The following is an 18,921-nucleotide window of genomic DNA, read 5'->3' on the forward strand; positions in this document are numbered from 1 at the left end:
TAAAGAAAATACTAACTATCAAAACAAAAAACAAAAATGAGCACTTTGAGCACATCTTGAATAGTTATGCAATTTTGTTCATGTGTTATCATGTACATGGGAAAAAAATGTTGTCATTTTGTAGTAAAATCCCTTAACATGAAATTTTCACTTTTTCCTTATTCTTTTTTAGTTCAAACAGACCAAATAAAGTAGTAAATCAGTTAATATTAAGGGTTAGTGTCACTTTATTTATCCTCTTCCCAAACATTTAATTTCTTCGAGAATTCAGAAAGTGGAACTCCAATTATTATTTCAGGTAATGCTTCATTATTGCCCCCATCTGACACTAGAATTTAAAAAGAAAAGAAAAGGGAAAACGATAAACGATAATTTTGAAGATAAAAATGGATATTGTACTACAACTTTTCAGTCGTAGTTATCTCTTTCATTTTTATCATGCCGTGATATGCGTAGATATAGACATGAAATCTTATATTTACTCACATCTACGGCAGGCTTTGAGGGTTGCGACAGATTTAAATGTTTAATACATAATTGTTTTTAAATTTTTTTCATTATATATATAAATCAACCATATTACATATATCCATCAAAATCAGCTATCAATATAAAATATATATTAAAATATAAAATATATATTAAAAATAAATATTTATATATAAATATATAATGAGTAATTTTAATATATATATATATATATATATATATATATATATATATATATATAGAAAAAGCATCTTTTTGTTATTGTTAAAATTTAAATTTAAGACTTTCTATATGAAGTATAATGTACTAAATATTTGTTTGGGTGAGTTTTTATAAAAAAAAATTTCAAGTAGTTTTTTTAAAAATAATTTAAAAAAAATGTATATTTAAATATTTTATGTAAAAATATCATTTTATCTAATAATTATATTTAAATATAAAATATTTTTATTTATTTATTACATAAAAATATTTTTTTAAATAATTTTTTTTTAAATATAAATTATAATTTTTAAAAATTTTTTTGTATTTTTATTTTTATTACTAAAATTTTATTAAATATACTAAAAAAATATTTTTTATTAAAATTTTTTTAACAACTTAATAACATCCAAACAAATTCTAATTATTCTAGCTAATATCATATCTGACTTATCTGTTACTGTTATTATAAGGGTCCATCTTGTAAACCCCGGTTAAATTAGTAGATAATTAGTTAATAAATTATTTTTTTAATAAGGAGGATTAGAAATGCAAATATTATATCAAAATAGGGTAGAGCTCATCGAAACGAGAATTTTGACACTAATTTTGAAGAAAACGGTCCAAGAATGGACCGAAAGGACCGAACCGGTTGAACCGGACCCGAACCGGGCTATCGGTCCAACCGGACCAGCCCTTTTAAGTGAACCCAAGCCTTTGTCCCCCTCATTTCAACGTGAACGAAGCTGAAAGCTTCAGAGGGAAAAGAAGAACGAGACATTCCCGTAAACCCTCACGTTAACTTCCGTACGCCGTAACTTCTCCGTTCGAGCTCCGATCGCCGCACCGTTTGCGGCCACGCGTTCACCGCGTCGAGCTCTACATTTCTACCGGAACAATTTCATAGGTAACTTGCTATTTCACTCTCAGTTTCATCTTCCCCCAATTTTCGAATTTTAAGTGGGAATATTGAATTTCTTTGATTTCTGATGTTTTAGGATCCAATTAGCTTGAGAGAAACGTTCACTCTTGCTTATGTGAAGCTTGGGTAAGGTGAGGATATGATAATTCTATTTTAATTTCATTAAATTTGAGCTTTGAGTATTAAATTGGGTATATATGTATTATGAATGTGTATTAGGTTGAAAATAAATAATTGGAGCTTGAAATTGTGAATACTGGAACTTGGAGGAAGTGGATTAGTTGAGTTTTGAGGGGCTGTTTTGGTTTTGAATAAATAGCTTTGGTCGTTACGTGGAAATCGGCTAAGGTATGGTTTAGGTTTCTTGCATTTAATATATAATGTTCTGTGAAAACTTAGGCTAGATGACCATTGGATAAGTTGGAATGCAGGTGTATGTTTAATGTTTAGTAATTTATCGATGAATATATTTGGTTGAAGTTTATTGGATAATTAGTTTTTAATTTTGGATGGTGAATGTTGTTATGTTAATTTGGAGAGAATTATGGTTGAATGTTATTGTTGATTAACTAATGATTTGGTGAATTATTGATTTGAGGTATAACTATTGTGGAGGTTGTTGTGATAATGAGGTATTTTGTGTTAAAAGCCTAGGATTTGTGAACTATGATCCTTAGTTGAATTTTGGTTGTTGGATTTGAATATTGTATGAGTTTAATTGTTGATTTGAAGTAGATTTATTGTGGTGATTGTTATGATGATGAGGAAGGGTATGTTGAATTGAAAAGAAAGCAGGTTTGGACCCGAAAAGGGTGGCAAAGTCCGAGTTTTAGAGGAGATGCTGCCGAAATTTTATAAAAAATTAGAGATTTTATTTAGATGATTATTTAAAAGAGATTTAGATTTAAAGGTTATATGGTTTGATTTTGAGTTATTAAGATAGTGAGTATGTTTTAAGTTTGAAGTTTGATTCTTAGAAAAGAATGAATTATGTTTTGAATTGAAACTATTGATGGATGGAATGGGAGGTGATATAATGAAGGATAAGGATTGAATATGTTTAATGTATGATGATGAATGAGATGCAATTGGGAATGATGTGGATGTTGATGAATTATAATTGAATTATTTATATGGCTTATGAATTTGAATAATCTGAGATACGAGATTCCCTAGATTAAGTGCCGTGGCTTGCCACCACGTGTACCAGGTTGAAAACTCGATACTCTGTTGACCCTACGACGTAAGTGTGACCGGGCACTATATAAATTCCCGGGAATGTTACCCCCATTGAGCAATATTGATTATTTGAGAAAAATCTATGCATAGACTCTTGGGGATGCACGTCGGGGGACAGTCTAAGGACAATTCAGACTTGTCGGGTTGGCTGGATAACCGACAGATGAGCCTCATCAGCCATAGGACAGGCATGCATCATATGCATATTACTTGAATTACTTGCTTGTGCTCTAATTGGGTGTGCCTATCTGTATTTGCCATGCTAAATGTGTATTTGTTACCTGCAGTAGTTGTAACTTTCTTGTGTTTGCCTTTATCTGTTTATTTGTCTGTGAAAATGCATGATGGAATTGGAGGTATGGAGGAATGGCAGTATAGGACTTAGATTTAAGGTTAAGTTAAGTTAGGATTAAATATTTCTAGGAAACCACCTTTTATGGCTTCTGTTTAATACTTTAAGCTCTACAATCTGAGTGTCGGCGTTCTAGGATTGCCTCTAGCATTCCCAGGACCTTATATATTATGTGTGTGGCACCTTTACCATACTGAGAACCTCCGGTTCTCATTCCATACTATGTTGTTAATTTTCAGATGCAGGTCGAGAGGCATCTCGTTAGGCGTCTGGACTCTTGAAGCGGAGTGGTTACTGGGATATTTTGTTATGCTATGATGTATATATATGTACTTAGTTTTCTCTCCGCATGACTTATTCTTTTTGATCCTCTTAGAGGTTTATGGAGAGGCAGGATTGTGTATATGTACTTTTGGGTTTTGGATATGTAGGTATATATATGTGTAAATATTCTCCGGCCAGTCTTGACTTCGCAGGCTGAGTTAGGAGCTTGATATTTTGTATCTTTGGCACTCTATTCCTACTTCTGTTATCTTATGTTTGACAGTTACAGTTTTCTTAGCATGCAAGTTAACTCGTTCCTTGAGCGTTGCGCTTTTATCTCGCGATTTTTATTTTCCCTATCCTTCAAGGCTCCTAGCATATTATAACTCTTCTGCTATTATATGTACTTATTTTATTTTAGAGGTCGTAATACCACATTACCTCTGTTTTACGACTTAAGCGTAAAGCTTTGTGTGGTAGGGTGTTACATTATGGTATCAGAGCAGTTCGTTCCTATAGAGCCTGAAAGACGGACTGATTGTACTTCTGTGCATTCTCTGTATATGTGTTTATGTGCTATTAGGATATCTGATTGATATATATGGCATAAACGTTTGTGAGCATGCATTTGAAACTTAAAGCATTAGACCTGTGATATTAAGACTGATCAACTTAATATCACTTGTTTAGTGTGTATAAGGACCAGATGTCGACTCGCAGATGCGGTCGCGGGCGAGGTAGAGGTAGGATAGGCATCGTTACTCCTAGCCCGGTAGGGAATGATCCAGTAGACTTTATGGCTACTCTGGGAAAAATGGTTGTAGCTATGCAGGTAATACCCGAGGCACTGGATAATATGATAAATCAGGGTAATTACGGGAATAATAATGATGAGGATGGTCCTATGACACTTGCTATATTTCTGAAAGTTCACCCTCCGACTTTCAGGAGAACCTCAAATCCCACTGACGCAGATAATTAGATTCAAGCTATGGAACGGTTGTTGCAGGCCCAACAGGTCCCTGAGGAGCAATGGGTTGAATTTGGAACTTATCAACTGCAAGGTGAGGCTCAGTATTGGTGACAGGGGACACGATGTATCCTGCAGGAAGGTGACGCTGTGATACTCGGGAGATTGGTTATCCAAGAATCATGTTTTACTTGATTGTTCTGAAAAGTCAGTACAGTTTATGCCGGAAGGGTCAGAAGCACCAGTTGTGGTGAATAGTTACTATTTGAATTCTATGATAGTAATCTGTTCTGGAACTGAATGTCAGGGTATTATGTTATTAACTGCGGGAGTATCAGGTGATGATCAGAGTTTAGAGCAAATTCCGGTTGTATGTGAATTTCCAGATGTGTTTCCGGATGATATTAATGAATTCCCACCTAACCGAGAGGTTGAATTTGCAATTGAGTTGGTACCTGGATCCGGTCCAATTTCAATTACTCCTTATAGGATGTCGCCTTTAGAAATGGCTGAACTGAAAGCTCAGCTGGAAGATCTGTTGGGTAAGCATTTTATCCGACCAAGTGTTTCTTCGTGGGGAGCGCCAGTGTTACTGGTAAAGAAGAAGGATGGGAGTATGCGGCTGTGTGTCGATTATCGGCAATTGAATAAGATCACTGTGAAGAATAAATATCCGTTGCCTAGAATCGATGATCTAATGGATCAGCTACAGGGTGCCAGTGTGTTTTCTAAGATTGACCTGCGATCCGGATATCATCAGATAAGGGTTAGAGACGAGGATATTCTGAAAACTGCTTTCAGAACCCGTTATGGTCATTATGAGTATACAGTGATGTCTTTCGGGTTAACTAATGCCCCGGCAGTATTTATGGATTATATGAACAGGATTTTTCGACCGTATCTGGACAAGTTTGTTATTGTCTTCATTGATGACATTCTTGTTTATTCTAAGACTGAAAAGGAACATGCTGATCACTTGCGGATTGTGCTTCAAATTCTGAGAGATAGGAAGTTATATGCTAAGTTATCTAAATGTGAGTTCTGGAAGAGTGAAGTGAAGTTTCTCGGCCACGTGGTGAGTAAGCAGGGGATAGTTGTGGATCCTGCTAAGGTGGAAGCAGTGATGAATTGGGAGCGACCAACTTCAGTGACAGAGATCAGGAGTTTCTTAGGTTTGGCAGGGTATTATCGCAGATTCATTAAGGGATTTTCACAGCTCGCCTTACCTTTAACTAAGTTGACTAGGAAGGATACACCTTTTATCTGGACTCCGGAATGTGAAGAGAGTTTCCAGGCATTGAAGCACAGGTTGACTACTGCACCTGTATTGGTATTACCTGAACCAAGTGAATCGTTTGAAGTGTATTGTAATGCATCTCTGAAAGGGTTGGGGTGTGTTTTGATGCAGCACCAGAATGTTGTAGCATACGCCTCACGGCAGTTAAGGCCGCATGAGATGAACTACCCGACACATGATTTAGAACTTGTTGCTGTTGTGTTTGCTTTAAAGATTTGGAGGCACTACCTCTATGGCGTTAAGTTTCATGTTTTCTCAGACCATAAGAGTTTGAAGTATCTTTTTTAGCAGAAAGAGTTGAATATGCGTCAGAGGAGGTGGATGGAGCTTCTGAAAGATTATGATTTTGAATTGAATTATCATCCAGGAAAAGCGAACGTTGTGGCGGACGCTTTGAGTCGGAAGTCTTTATATGCAGCTTGGATGATGCTACGGGAGGAAGAGTTACTGAAGGCATTTCAAGGTTTGAATTTGGGAGTTAGAGAAGAATCTGGAATTTTGTGTTTGAGTCAGTTACAGATTTCAAGTGATTTTAAATCAGAACTTCTGAAGGCTCATCAAGATAGTGAAGCGTTATGTTAGGTATTACCAGCAGTTGAACAGGGAAAATAGTGGAGAGTGTCAGAAGGTCAGGATGGTTTATGGAGGTTCAAGAACCGGATTATTGTGCCTGATGTTGGAGACCTGCGACAAAGTATCTTGAAGGAAGCTCATAAGAGTGGATTCTCAATTCATCCAGGGAGTACTAAAATGTATCAGGATTTGAAAGCGATGTTCTGGTGGCCAGGTATGAAGAATGATGTGGCATTGCATGTATCTAAATGTTTAACATGTCAGAAGGTTAAGATTGAGCATCAGAGACCATCAGGGACCCTTCAGCCTTTAGAGATTCCACAATGGAAATGGGAGAGTATCGCAATGGATTTTGTGATAGGGTTTCCTAGAACCCGATCAGGTTATGACGCTATTTGGGTGGTTGTAGATCGATTGACGAAATCAGCTCACTTTCTTCCTATCCGAATAAGTTGCACAATGGAGGAATTGGCTCGAATGTATATCAAAGAGATTGTCAGGTTACATGGTGTGCCCTCTACTATTATATCTGATAGAGATCCCCGTTTTACATCAAGGTTCTGGGGAGCTTTTCAGCGTGCATTTGGGACTCAGTTAAGCTTGAGTACTGCGTATCACCCTCAGACAGATGGTCAGTCAGAAAGAACTATTCAGACCTTAGAAGATATGCTAAGGGCTTGTGTTTTGGACCAGCCTGCGAGCTGGGATCGGTATATGCCATTAATAGAATTTGCTTATAATAATAGCTATCATGCGAGCATCGGAATGGCTCCATATGAGGCTCTGTATGGCAGAAAATGTCAGTCTCCACTATGTTGGTATGAAACTGGAGAAAGGAGTTTGTTAGGGCCTGAAATGATAGCTGAAACGACTGAGCAGATAAAGAAGATTCGTAGTCGAATGCTTATAGCCCAAAGCCGCCAGAAGAGCTATGCTGATCAGAGGCGAAAGCCTTTGGAATTCGAAGAAGGAGAACATGTCTTTCTGAAAGTTACACCAACCACTGGAGTGGGAAGAGCTATTAAGACCAAGAAACTGAATCCTCGTTATATTGGACCGTTTGAGATTCTGAAGAGAATTGGACCAGTGGCTTATAGAATTGCCTTACCGCCGTACCTTTCGAATTTGCACGATGTGTTCCATGTGTCACAGCTTCGGAAGTATAATCCTGACGCAAGTCATGTTCTAGAACCAGAACCAATCCAAGTGAGAGAAGATCTAACACTCCCAGTAATTCCGGTGAGGATTGATGACACCAGTGTTAAACGATTACGAGGAAGGGAAGTATCATTGGTAAAAGTAGCTTGGAGACGAGCTGGTATCGAGGAACATACCTGGGAACTCGAATCAGATATGCGAAAGGACTATCCACATCTCTTTTCAGGTAACTATATTTGAATTTTGAGGGCAAAATTCTTTATTAGGTGGGTAGAATGTAAACCCCGGTTAAATTAGTAGATAATTAGTTAATAAATTATTTTTTAATAAGGAGGATTAGAAATGCAAATATTATATCAAAATAGGGTAGAGCTCATCGAAACGAGAATTTTGACACTAATTTTGAAGAAAACGGTCCAAGAATGGACCGAAAGGACCGAACCGGTTGAACCGGACCCGAACCGGGCTATCGGTCCAACCGGACCAGCCCTTTTAAGTGAACCCAAGCCTTTGTCCCCCTCATTTCAACGTGAACGAAGCTGAAAGCTTCAGAGGGAAAAGAAGAACGAGACATTCCCGTAAACCCTCACGTTAACTTCCGTACGCCGTAACTTCTCCGTTCGAGCTCCGATCGCCGCACCGTTTGCGGCCACGCGTTCACCGCGTCGAGCTCTACATTTCTACCGGAACAATTTCATAGGTAACTTGCTATTTCACTCTCAGCTTCATCTTCCCCCAATTTTCGAATTTTAAGTGGGAATATTGAATTTCTTTGATTTCTGATGTTTTAGGATCCAATTAGCTTGAGAGAAACGTTCACTCTTGCTTATGTGAAGCTTGGGTAAGGTGAGGATATGATAATTCTATTTTAATTTCATTAAATTTGAGCTTTGAGTATTAAATTGGGTATATATGTATTATGAATGTGTATTAGGTTGAAAATAAATAATTGGAGCTTGAAATTGTGAATACTGGAACTTGGAGGAAGTGGATTAGTTGAGTTTTGAGGGGCTGTTTTGGTTTTGAATAAATAGCTTTGGTCGTTACGTGGAAATCGGCTAAGGTATGGTTTAGGTTTCTTGCATTTAATATATAATGTTCTGTGAAAACTTAGGCTAGATGACCATTGGATAAGTTGGAATGCAGGTGTATGTTTAATGTTTAGTAATTTATCGATGAATATATTTGGTTGAAGTTTATTGGATAATTAGTTTTTAATTTTGGATGGTGAATGTTGTTATGTTAATTTGGAGAGAATTATGGTTGAATGTTATTGTTGATTAACTAATGATTTGGTGAATTATTGATTTGAGGTATAACTATTGTGGAGGTTGTTGTGATAATGAGGTATTTTGTGTTAAAAGCCTAGGATTTGTGAACTATGATCCTTAGTTGAATTTTGGTTGTTGGATTTGAATATTGTATGAGTTTAATTGTTGATTTGAAGTAGATTTATTGTGGTGATTGTTATGATGATGAGGAAGGGTATGTTGAATTGAAAAGAAAGCAGGTTTGGACCCGAAAAGGGTGGCAAAGTCCGAGTTTTAGAGGAGATGCTGCCGAAATTTTATAAAAAATTAGAGATTTTATTTAGATGATTATTTAAAAGAGATTTAGATTTAAAGGTTATATGGTTTGATTTTGAGTTATTAAGATAGTGAGTATGTTTTAAGTTTGAAGTTTGATTCTTAGAAAAGAATGAATTATGTTTTGAATTGAAACTATTGATGGATGGAATGGGAGGTGATATAATGAAGGATAAGGATTGAATATGTTTAATGTATGATGATGAATGAGATGCAATTGGGAATGATGTGGATGTTGATGAATTATAATTGAATTATTTATATGGCTTATGAATTTGAATAATCTGAGATACGAGATTCCCTAGATTAAGTGCCGTGGCTTGCCACCACGTGTACCAGGTTGAAAACTCGATACTCTGTTGACCCTACGACGTAAGTGTGACCGGGCACTATATAAATTCCCGGGAATGTTACCCCCATTGAGCAATATTGATTATTTGAGAAAAATCTATGCATAGACTCTTGGGGATGCACGTCGGGGGACAGTCTAAGGACAATTCAGACTTGTCGGGTTGGCTGGATAACCGACAGATGAGCCTCATCAGCCATAGGACAGGCATGCATCATATGCATATTACTTGAATTACTTGCTTGTGCTCTAATTGGGTGTGCCTATCTGTATTTGCCATGCTAAATGTGTATTTGTTACCTGCAGTAGTTGTAACTTTCTTGTGTTTGCCTTTATCTGTTTATTTGTCTGTGAAAATGCATGATGGAATTGGAGGTATGGAGGAATGGCAGTATAGGACTTAGATTTAAGGTTAAGTTAAGTTAGGATTAAATATTTCTAGGAAACCACCTTTTATGGCTTCTGTTTAATACTTTAAGCTCTACAATCTGAGTGTCGGCGTTCTAGGATTGCCTCTGGCATTCCCAGGACCTTATATATTATGTGTGTGGCACCTTTACCATACTGAGAACCTCCGGTTCTCATTCCATACTATGTTGTTAATTTTCAGATGCAGGTCGAGAGGCATCTCGTTAGGCGTCTGGACTCTTGAAGCGGAGTGGTTATTGGGATATTTTGTTATGCTATGATGTATATATATGTACTTAGTTTTCTCTCCGCATGACTTATTCTTTTTGATCCTCTTAGAGGTTTATGGAGAGGCAGGATTGTGTATATGTACTTTTGGGTTTTGGATATGTAGGTATATATATGTGTAAATATTCTCCGGCCAGTCTTGACTTCGCAGGCTGAGTTAGGAGCTTGATATTTTGTATCTTTGGCACTCTATTCCTACTTCTGTTATCTTATGTTTGACAGTTACAGTTTTCTTAGCATGCAAGTTAACTCGTTCCTTGAGCGTTGCGCTTTTATCTCGCGATTTTTATTTTCCCTATCCTTCAAGGCTCCTAGCATATTATAACTCTTCTGCTATTATATGTACTTATTTTATTTTAGAGGTCGTAATACCACATCACCTCTGTTTTACGACTTAAGCGTAAAGCTTTGTGTGGTAGGGTGTTACACATCTAGTGTACAGATGCACTTTGGTACAGATTTACAGATTTTTGTTTTTATTTGGTTTAAAAGTGTATCACTAAAAGTGTTGCTTAAGGAGAAAGTGTTACCCTTAATCGTTAACTTGGCTCTGATACCAATTTTGTAATTTTTTACTAGTCCTTGTATATTGTAATTTCATTTTTATAGTTTTCGATCTTGTTTTAGTTTATAATATTCTTTTTTGTATGGATTATTGTATATAAAATCTTTTATCTGTTTGTCTTTTTCTTTAATATAATTTCTTAAATCCTCAAAAACTTCTTTTATTTCTACACTTTCTGTTGTTTCTAAATACCTTCTTAATTTTTCAACTTCATTTTCCATTTTTTTTTCTTTCAACAGCTTTAATTCTTTTAAGTCATAATATGGTTTTCCAGGCATTTATAAATTTTTTAAGTTTAATTCTAATTTGTTTATATTTATTCTTATTTCTATCCTTTTTATTATAAGGTCATCAATTTTGATCTGAAGGTTATTTAATTCCTTTTTATACTCTTTTATTTTACTTTTTAATTTTTCTGCCCTTTTTCTTTTTATTTTATTTTCTGGTTTTTCAATCTTTTTATACTTCATTATTTATTTTAAAATTTCTGCAAACTCTATCATTGATTCATCACTATTTTCTAGAGATTCTATTAATTTTTCTAGCTCTTCAACTTCTCTTTTTAACTTGTCATAGATTATTTTTAGAGCTTCAAATGCTCTTTGATTTATTTCAGAAAACTGTAAATAATTCAAACGATTTTCTCTTTCAAAAAGCTCTTGTTTCTTGTCTTGATAGGTTACATATATTTCTTCTTTATTTATTGTCATAATTTAGTGTTTAGGGTTTCATTTAATTTTTCGACCTTTTTTGTTAATTCTTTTATTTCAGAATTTTCTTCTTTAATCTTCAACTTAGATAGACTTAAAGGGCTATTAATTTTAGATTCTCTAATTTGAAAATTCGATGAAACTAATTTTCCTGACGGTTCTTTTATTAATAGAACTGGGTTTTCAATAGCTTTATATTTTGGTATTTCTGTTTTTACAATTTTCTGAAATAATTCATCGACATAAATTCTTTCTCTGTTTTTAAATATTATACTATGATGGCTATTTGTTAAAGCATAATTTATTGCATATGTAATTGAAAATGGTTCATCATCTTGTTCCATTAGATTCTTTCTGTGAAATTTATAAGCCAGACTTATAGATCTTCCAAGATTTTCAGTTGATAAAGGTATAGCATATCCCAGATGGGCATTAAATTTAACATTTACATTTGCCAAGTTTCCATGAACAATTCCAATTATTTGATCTATTGGGTCATCAGTAATTCTTTTGTCACAGATTGCTAAGCTTATTGGTGAATTAATTCCTTTCATATATGTAGATTTGATTAAGACTTGTATAGTACTAATATGAATCCATCCAATTTTAGATCTTTTTTGTTGATCCTTAATTTTCTCAATCTGTTTACTTAATTCTTCATCATTTATCAAAGCTATTTCAAGTTCTCCATTGGCGGATTTTATCTTTATAGGGGCTTCAAGTTGAATTTTTCCATAGTATATTATATTTTTTCTATTAAAAACTTCTTTTAAAAGGTTTTGTTTATTAAAATTTTCGTTTGATTTGAGATTTAATTCTGTTTTTAAAACAGCCTGTTTTTCATTATCTAATAAAGCAGTTAATCTATAATAATCAGATTCTTCTGTTAATTCTAAACTTTCTAAATAATTCATAATTGAAAGACTAGAATGAATACATACCTTTCTGGAGAAAAACTTCCTTTATTTAATATATTTTACATAAGGTGTTTTTATCTCCAGAGGGGAGATTGTAAATACTAACTCCAGAGGGGAGTTTAGAACTATTTTTCCCTAATGGGAATTCTTCTTCAGATCATAGAATCGCCTCGGCAGCTTCCTCCTTGCTCTCCTAGCATTTGAGTACTCTTTGCCTCCTGCTTTCTATTTTCTGATGCCTTGTACAATTGCCTAAGCAACCTATTTATAATGGTTGGGTCTGATGGACAATTCCCATCCTTACCCTTCTTATGACGTCATTGCTTACGTCATTGTTTATTATCTTGCACCAGCTACATTGTTGGTGCTCTATAACCTAAGCGCTTACGTCACTATGCAATAATGTTGAGAGATGCTTCAGATGTGCTGTCTTCCTCTTTCATTATGTGTCCTTCATATGCGTTGTCTTCTTCCTTTATCATGTGGGTTGATTCCGTTTTATTATTGCTTTCTTCAAATAACTCTGAGACGCATAGCTGGCACTTGTGGTCTTCTCTCTCTTTTATCAGATAGCAGAGATTCCTCTTTATCCCTTCAGGGAGCTTTTCTAAGAGTCCAGACAAATTGTAGAATGCTGATTCAAATTCCACTAAGAGTCTCATCTCTCTTTCTTCAATTTCATTCCTTTTACTAGACACAAGCAAAGTATTTCTGCTTTTATAATTAATTCTTGTGTGAGATTCCCTTGTTATCTTTTGAGTTCTTTCGAAGACCGTTGCTAGTGTGCTGGCTAGCCTTCCTTCATGACTGTAGATTGTTAAATCTTGAACTTGATCAATTGGTTGAAAATTTCCTGGGAAGACGGACATGAATATTACTTGGTGTGCTGGAACCAAGCATTCTTCTTCTTCATTAAAAATAGGTTGACTGTTCGTAAATTTAGGGATATATCCCTTGGATTTACGTTGTCAATCATATTTTTAAATCTCTTCACTGCATCAACGAATCCTGCAGGAAACTCACTAATAATTTTTAGATCATTAAAAATTAAAATTGTATCAATTAATCCATACTGGAAAAACTGATAGGTGTCCGATGGGGATGCATCTGGAAATATAACCAGCTTTGTTAGCTGTTCTTTGGCAATAGGATAATATCCTAAAATTGCTCTTTTTTCTTCAGTCCAGTTCAGGACTATATTAAGGGTTTCTCTGAGATTTGATCTACAGACCCTTTTCTTTTCTTTGATTTCAGCCCTTGTAGGAATGTTTCTTATTATCCCTGTTCTCTGGGTTTGAATTGGAGCTTTATCTGCTCTTTTTAGGGTTTGCTCTGGATGAAGAGCTTCATATTCCCTGAAAGATTCCTTTGCTTCTTCCAGTGTTAAAAACCCTCCTTTATGAATTATCCTTGATTGATGTGTAAATGGTGCTGCTTTTTCCCAGGCATCATATACTCCTTTCATGGGGCCATTATAAATTACATAATATTTTTTATCTTGGGTAGATTTTTTGATAATTTCAGCAATTGTTTTATTTTTTTTCTTCACCTGATTTATCCACCACGCTTAGCTGGCTGAGCTCTGATGGTTTTGGTTGTTGTGTTGATTTCATTGCTTCGACGGCCTTCTTGAGGAATTGGATCTGTGTCCTTATTTGCTGACAATGCTTGCATTTTTCGAGTTCTTGTTCGTATTTCTGAATTTCTTGATCTAATGCGTTGTAGACGAACTCCATTCTCTTGTTAATGTATCTGCAATAACATTTTTGTCACCCTTAATATATTCAATTTTTATTGGATATTGTAACAAAAATAATTGCCATCTTACCAATCGTCCATGATTATAATCAACTTTTAAATTATATCGTATGAAACCTGTTAGGTAGCTTGAATCTGTCCTTAATGTAAATTCTCTAGGTAGTAAATCAATTTTCCATTTCTTAAGAGATTTAATTGCTGCTAGAGTTTCCTTTTCATGAGTGGTATATCTCTGTTCTGTTGGAGTAAAAGTCCCTGAAATATACCTGCAAAGTAATTCCTTTGGGGAATTTTTAGAATCTAGTGATTCTTTTCCTTGCTCCAAACTTTTTATAGCTTTCTTAGCTTTTAGACATCCTGACCAGGTTATGTCTGAAGCATCTGTTTCTACTATTAAGTAGTCATTTTCTTCTGGAATATAAAGTTCTGGAAGTTTTTCACATAATTCTTTAATCTTTTGAATTTGCATACTATCTTTTTCATCCCATTTCCATTCTTTTTTAGTACTTATTTTTGGAAATAAGCTTTTAGTGTATTCTGTTATATTCTTTAAGAATCCTTGATCAGAAATATAATTTATACACCCTAAAAATCTTTGTAATTGTTTTCTATCTTCTATTTTATTAGGAAATAAATTTACCTTTTCTAGGACATTTGGCTGAAGTTTTAGTTTTCCTTGAGTGGATAGAATTAATCCAAGAAACTCTATTTCTTGTTTTGCTATTCTTGCTTTCTTTTTGCTAAGAACTAATCCTTTTTCTTTACATCTTTCTAAAACTATTAATAATTTTTGAAGATGATCTTCTCTATCCTGTTTTGTAAAAATTAGTATATCATCAATGTATACTAAAACAAATTCATTTAACTCTTTTAGATTTTCTTCCATAAATCTTTGATAAATACCTGGAGCTTGTTTTAATCCGAATGGCAATACATTCCATTCATAGAGCAACACACTTGTTGATTCTTTTGTTGGACAAGTAAAAGCAGTTAATTTCTTTGTTTCTTCGTCTAAACGAAGTTGCCAATATCCTGATTTTGCATCAAGAGATGAAAACTAAGTTGCTCCTTTAATTTTTTCTAAAATTGAATCTTTTCTTGGAAGTTTATGAGCATCACCAATAGTTGCTTCATTCATCTTCTTATAGTTAATAACCATTCTTCGTTTTCCCCTTTTAATTTCATTATTGTTTTCGACATAAAAGGCTGGAGCCGCATGAGGACTTTTACTTAATCTTATAATTCCTTTTTCCAAAAGATCTCTACATTCTAATGAAAACTCTTCTCTATCTCTTGCGGAATAAGGGATTTTATTTGGAACATTTATCTCTTTTGTCGGATCTTTTAATTTAATGCTTACTAATTCGTTATTTGTATTTTTAATATCTAAAGGATTTTCAGCACAAATTTCATTCAAAAGTTCTTCTATCTTTATTTCAAGATTATTTTTTGGGATATTTATTTGAAAGTATAAATTTAAATAACATGTCTCCAATATAGAAAATATTTTAAATTTTAAGATCTTATCTATAGTAGTAGTCGGTATTTTTATACGTTTTGATTTTTGATTTATTGAAGAATCGTGTGGAGCTTTTAAAACTATATATGTTAGTTCTTGAATGAATGGATGATATAGCCTTAAAAAGTTATTTCCTATGATAAAATCCATTCCAGAATCTAACATGTATATAGATGGAACAATGAACCTATAATTTTGAATAAAAATTTCAACCATCTCTGCTTTTTGGTCAATTTTATGTATTGATTTGTCAGCTATTCTAACTCTTAATGGTTTCTTTAATTTTTTCCAATCAAGTTTTGTATTTGAACTAGCAAAGCATTGTGTTGCTCCAGAATCTATGAAAGCATTTATAAATTTTTCTGTTATTTTTATAGTAATAAATGTAGCATTATTACTCAGTCTCTGAGTCTGTTTCCGAGACATATTCAAAAATATAGTCTAAATTATCATCAGATTCTTCTAAAGGTTCCATGAAACAAGACTTAGCGATTTCTATTTGTTTAGTAAGATCCTTTTTATCCTTCTTTTTCGGACATTCATTTGCATAGTGTCCTTCTTCTTGGCAATACCAACACTTACAATTTTCTTTTTTATTTGGGCAATAATCACTTTTTTGTCTCTTATTTTTATTGTTATTTCTTTTTCTAAAATACCTCTTTTTTCTCCAGTTTGGATAGTATTTTCTTTTTCTAAATTGATATTTTCTTTTTCTTTGAAAATTTTTATTAAGACCATATTTTTGAGGTATCTCTTCATTATCCTGACAGCAAATTCTAATTATATTTGCAAATCTTTTTTGAGTTGCTTCTTGCATACATCGTTCTTTTATTTCCTCTCTTATTGCAGAGGTTGCTCCACCAAAATTATTTTCAATTGTTCCTCTATTTATTTCTCTTATAAATCTTCCCATAATAAATTCGTTAGCAGGATATGGAAGTTTTGTTATATACATATTAAGATAATGATTTTTATCTTCTTCTTTTAATTTGTAATAATGTATTCTATATTCACATATATAAGACTCCACATTACATAGATCATATATGTGAATGTTAGCTAAATGGTTTTTTGCTTCTTGATATTCTTTATTATAGACTTCTTGTTTATGATCTATAATATTTTTTCCAAAAAATTCTTTATACAGAATCATCATTATATATAATATCTTATCATAAGCTGTTATTTTTGTTCCTAATTCTTCTATTATTTAGTTTTCTATTGATGTCATATAATCTCTTATAGCTCCTTTAGTATGAAACCCTATGTAATTCCAAATGTCTCTTCCAGATAATTCATTAAGTTTTGGATTAGTAAAGGCTTCTAATAAGAAGGAATTCAACCAGTTTTCGAAAATTTCTTTTTCATTCGTTTTACAGTCTAAATCGAGCATTCTTTCTCCTTCCATTTCCTGGATTTTAGGAACGTATTTTGATGGTATTTTTGTATATTTTGAATCTTTATTTATAAACCCCTTTTTAAAAGCATAATTATCAAAACCTGTTTCCCATTTAAATTGAGATTGATTATCCCTAGATGTTCCAGCTTCATTTTTTACTTGTATTGGAATTGCTGGTTCTTCGTCACTTGAATAATCTAGGATGTGTTCTTCATTTTCTATATTTTCAGAATTTACTATTTCTTCTTCTATCTGAAATCCCTGTTCCATAATATTATTTTCTTGAGCCATTTTTAATTGTTTAAAAAGCATTGTAACTTCTTCTAATTTTTCTTCAATATTCATAATTTTAGTGGTGGTTTTACTTTTAAATCTGTTATGTTGATTATATTTTGAAATTTTTCTTCTTTTGGATTTTCTTTTTCCTTATTTCTTTGAAATTTTATGGATACTAGTATTTCTTCAAGCATATCTACTATAGAATTTAATTGTGGGTTAAAAGTATGATAAAGATGTGGGGAATCATTTCCATGATAACATTTCTTAGAAATTCCATGTGAAAAATAAGTTTTTTCAGGTTTTTGAAGTCCTTCAATAAAGCTTATAGTAAAATAAAGATTTTGAGAAAAATCATTTTGTATTGATTTTAAGAATTCGGTGTCATTACAGTTAACATTAGTTAAAATCATTAATTTTTGATCTATTAATTTTGATAACTTAATTATTTCTTCTCTTAAATCTTCTAATTTACTTTTTTCCATTAGGTGACGCTTTTCTTTGTGAAGAGCTACGGTTTTAAGTGAAAAGTGTGACTTTAAAAAGTGTGGTTTAAGTAAGCAAATCTTTAAATCTGTACAGATTTAGATCTGTACCATATAATTTTCTTTATTATAAATATGTTTTAAAAAGAAATGTTGGAGCATATACATCTGATATAAGTAGATTTAATATTTTATTTCCTACTTTATTTAGTAGTTAGATACAAAATATGAGTTAGTATGGTATCTTTTTCATAAGTCACACCTAATTAATACGTAGATATATACAATATCCTATCAGAAAAATAATTTGGTATTAGGTGGTCCACAATATTTATTTTAATTTGTATTTTTATTCAGATGTAACTTGGAAATATGATTGGACCAGTTAAAAAGGCATCAACTACTGGCGTAGGCATAACAATTACCACCATTACCATTACCAGTTAGAACTTAGAACAAAAGATTAGGGATTTTTGAATAAATTAAAAACATATCTACTTAATTACTAGATTCTCTCAAATCAAATTATAAAAATAAAATTATTTAAAATAAAAAGATAAAATAAAAACACAAACTAAAACCTGACATTTTGATAAAGATTTATATGTCTTATTGATAATAACCTGTAATCATTTAATTTTTTGATGACCAATTTTCATAATATACAAGCGTAAATAAATAGTTAAGCCTTCTTCGAAATAAATAAGAAAGTAAAAACAGTGTTTAATTTTATTAATAGATTATATTATAACTAGCACTAATAACATTAAAATTAAAATAATTTTCGATCTGATTTTCATAGGAATAACACATTATTTTCTCCATTAAGGAATTTATTTAATTATTTTATGTCCCATATATAAGAGGATTTAACCAAAAAAAAAAAATCTACTTGACAGATTATGGTCTTTAATAATTAGATTAATTGGGGGGCTAACAATGGTGGTTGTTATTACTTGAGCACCCAGCGCATGCTTGAAAAGTATAATCTCAACTAAAATAGTAAAATATATTCTTGTTCACAAGTTCACGCCAAAAAGAAATAATGCATTTGATGAGTTTGAGATCTATATAAAAGAATGAAAAAATAATACATATTTTTTTTTCTAAGAGTTTTATTGTCATCAGAATAAAAGGAATTTTATTACAAGAAAAATGGGCATTCTTGTATGCATGCGGGTGATGAAAGCTGTGAC

At 33.0% G+C, this 18,921-nt stretch overlaps 2 long non-coding RNA genes across 2 annotated transcripts; both read left to right on the forward strand.

Annotated features, from left to right (window-relative positions):
* The first annotated feature begins 1,417 nt into the window (after positions 1–1,417).
* LOC140176460 (uncharacterized) lies at positions 1,418–3,764 on the forward strand. The gene is made up of 4 exons (XR_011868018.1): positions 1,418–1,597; positions 1,689–1,743; positions 1,832–1,960; positions 3,443–3,764. It is a non-coding gene; the product is annotated as an uncharacterized lncRNA (long non-coding RNA).
* A 4,220-nt stretch (positions 3,765–7,984) lies between these two features.
* LOC140176461 (uncharacterized) lies at positions 7,985–10,371 on the forward strand. Its single transcript, XR_011868019.1, has 4 exons — positions 7,985–8,165; positions 8,257–8,311; positions 8,400–8,528; positions 10,011–10,371. It is a non-coding gene; the product is annotated as an uncharacterized lncRNA (long non-coding RNA).
* Positions 10,372–18,921: the final 8,550 nt, after the last annotated feature.

The sequence above is a fragment of the Arachis hypogaea genome, chromosome 11 (assembly GCF_003086295.3).
Source record: "Arachis hypogaea cultivar Tifrunner chromosome 11, arahy.Tifrunner.gnm2.J5K5, whole genome shotgun sequence".
Classification (NCBI taxonomy): Eukaryota; Viridiplantae; Streptophyta; class Magnoliopsida; order Fabales; family Fabaceae; genus Arachis; species Arachis hypogaea.